Source organism: Parasteatoda tepidariorum, chromosome 10 (genome assembly GCF_043381705.1).
Source record: "Parasteatoda tepidariorum isolate YZ-2023 chromosome 10, CAS_Ptep_4.0, whole genome shotgun sequence".
Lineage (NCBI taxonomy): Eukaryota > Metazoa > Arthropoda > Arachnida > Araneae > Theridiidae > Parasteatoda > Parasteatoda tepidariorum.
Genome location: NC_092213.1, coordinates 40,232,515 through 40,235,942, shown reverse-complemented (window position 1 = coordinate 40,235,942; position 3,428 = coordinate 40,232,515).

The following is a 3,428-nucleotide window of genomic DNA, read 5'->3' as shown; positions in this document are numbered from 1 at the left end:
GTAGGAATATTATCCATTTTTCCACAAATAAAATGAGCAATATAGCGACCGCACTTATCTGTCGTCTCATCGACTTCAATCCATATAGGGCCATCTCCAATATCTCGTCGAATATCATCCAGTACTTCGTTATATATCGGTTGAAGGTAGTTCTTTCTTAAAGTCGATTCATCGGGAATGATCTGATTGGTACAATTATTTTTTAAAAACTGTCTTAAGTTTGGATTATTTAACTTTTTTAAAGGAATATTGCTGCTTACTAAGGCTTTGCATAAATCACTAGAAAAATCACTTTCCTTTTTAGCTGCTTGAACAGGAATAGTTAATAAACTTTGAACAAATCCTTTTGTATTCTGCTTTTTCTTCGCGGAGTGAGCATTAGTCTTTATATGTTGATCGATTTGGTACTTTTTTTCACAGGAAATGTGTTTTTGACAAATCACACAAAATACTATTTCCCCATCGGTCGTAAAGTCCTTCCCATAGTCCGAAATCCATGTCTTCATTAAATTTGATTTAGTCGACTTAATTTTTGGCATATTATAAAATTCAGCAGTCAAAAATCACGTTCGAAGCTTCACTAACTACGTATTCAACTGATGGATGTCGAAACTATCTATCTATCGGATGGACTATCGAAATATGTTAGAATAGCAGCTCTCTCCGAAAATGTATTCACTCCACCTTTTAACTAATCAATCACAGGAAAGGGAGGTCATTTTCTACCTACCACAGAAGCCTTATTTTTCCCACACAGATTGACAATTATTTATTCCAGGAAAAGACATCCCTTCATAGAATATCTGACCATCCCTTTCTGAGGTTTCTATGACGAATGCCTGTTTGGGTGGGCCCTTTGTACCTCCTTCCCGACACACACCTCATTTCTACATCTTTTTCACATGATTGCAATCACCCCCAGCAACATCAATCCAGCTGACCCTTTCAGGTGATAAAGAACGACAAAACAAAATTTAAAGCGCTCCTTTTATGCTAACATAAAAAGAATAGTGATATGGTTTTAGGAGGGAAAAGCCATAAAATGCTGAAAATATGCATTTATAAGAGCAAATATACCTTTAATTGCATTTATGTGCACAAATGGCAAAAGGTGCTAAAATATGCAATTGCATATTATCCGCTGTCTAAATGCTGATTTACAAAATTCGGAAAAGGAAATTAGTGCGTTTTTCCAACTATGAAATGCGAAAATACTATAATAATAATACTTGAATAAAAAACATATTACATTTACAATTAAAACTATATAATAAATATAGATATAATTTTATTCCACATGATGTAGATTTCTTTTTCTATTGCAAAATCATGCTTCTTTTTCTTTCAGTTAGTAATTAATATCAAATGTATCTTGCTGAAAGATATTAGAGTTAGGGAAGTTTGTCGCAAAAAATTTCCAAAATAATTCTGCTGGGGTTTAAGTATAAAGAATATAATTTATTAATGATTCTTTAAAAAAAATAATAAAAGTTGCTATTTGGCTGAATATTGGGTACTCGGCCAAATCATTATTCGTTACATCACTAATTGTTATTCATGGAATTCACATTCATGAAATGAAATGCATTTATCCTTTTGTTACATAGGGTATATTCATTAGTAATTTTTCAATGCATGAATTCTTTATATGCCCTCAAAGTATAAAAAATTATCAATCTTTATCTAAATTATACGTCTTACTTTTGAAATGAATGAAAAAAAGATTTTAAAAAAATCAAGCATTTGTTTCTTTCTAAACATGACAAGTATATAATTTAAGATTTACTGAATATGCAGAAAACCTTATTAAATTTAATTAATAAATAATTATATTTTAACAAGATAATTTAATCTTTCTCTTGTAATTAACAAAATAAAATGTAAGCAAACAAAAGCAAAATTCATAAATAATAAATAAATTGTTGGCTCTTGTTAAAATGTACAATATAAATTTAATCTCAAGTGTCATGACATTTTATGAGACAAAACAAAAATTAAAATATTGGCATGTCTCTTTTCTTTTATTAAAATATTTAAACAAAACTGAAATAATTCAGACCCTAAGCAATTTCACAGTTTGATTTGAACTAATCTAAAACCAGAAAATATTCTTGCTACTAGACCAGTTTTCACAAGAGAAGCAATGAATAATTGAGCAATTAGGTGAGATGTATTGGCTTATAACTAATATTCTAAATTAATGTTATTTTCCAAATTCTGAGTTCAATATTCTTAACTTTATCTTTAAATATAGATTTTTTTTTTTTTTTTTTGAAAAAGGTACAGTAGATGGAAACAGGTACAGTCTATAATAGAGATCCTAAAATAAAAAGAGGAGATTTTGGTCTAAACTTTAAACATACTCAATTTCTTTTTTAATTAAAAATTTATTTCTACATTCTTTCTTATTAAGTTTTAAATATTGGATATATGTAATATACTTTACGAATCCTGAAAGGTTTATAATCCAAATAAATTATGCAAAAAGTATAGCTTAGCAACATTTTTTTTAGTCACATACTTTATTTTTTCATGAATTTAGTCTATAATCTTGTTTGCAAAAACCAGATTATTGAAAAATGTTTTACTTCATACTGTTTTGTATACAAAGTAAAATTTATCAAACAAAAAGCTGATAATTTGATCTGATAATTGCAAAGAAAATTGTTTGAAAAATAATAAAATGTGAAAAAACCCATTCGGTATAAAGATGGGATTTTTTCAAGTGGGTCCAATCCGAAAAACCCCACTAGGTTTTTCTGGGCTTGGCCAACCTCTGTGAAACCTGCAAATAGTACTATAAACTAAATATAAAAGGCATAATATAATTTTGATACTTAACAGAGTTGTAACTGTATTAACTAACCAAAACCGATTATGATCATATCACAAATGTTACTTTTAAAATAATGTTTCAGTGGGATTTAAAGACAGAAAAAGAAAAATCAAGAAGTAAAAGATAGTAGTAAACATACACAGAATATAATTTAAAAAATATATATATCTTTACGTTTTTCCCAATTTTGCATGAATATGTTGAGATTTTACGTGCACTGTCACAAATATATAATATTTACATACATACCTCCCAATACTCGAGATTTTTTAAAACTATTATTTCCACTGATAGTGCAGTGAGAAAGAAGTTTTTAAAATAAATAGAATTTTTATTAAGTTGTTAATAAACATAAGCAGACTATTTCACCCATGTTTAAACTATTTACCTGTTGAAGTGAACAAAGTTTTTATAACTTTAATTGATTAAAATATCAAATACATTACCTTTGCTATCTAAAGAAAAACTATTTTTTGAAACTACAGAAATTCCGAAGTGGTTCATGGTAAGTACCTCTACATATAATAGTGTTGACATTAAATATTAAAATAATTAATCAATATACTTTACAGACAATGATATAAAACACAAA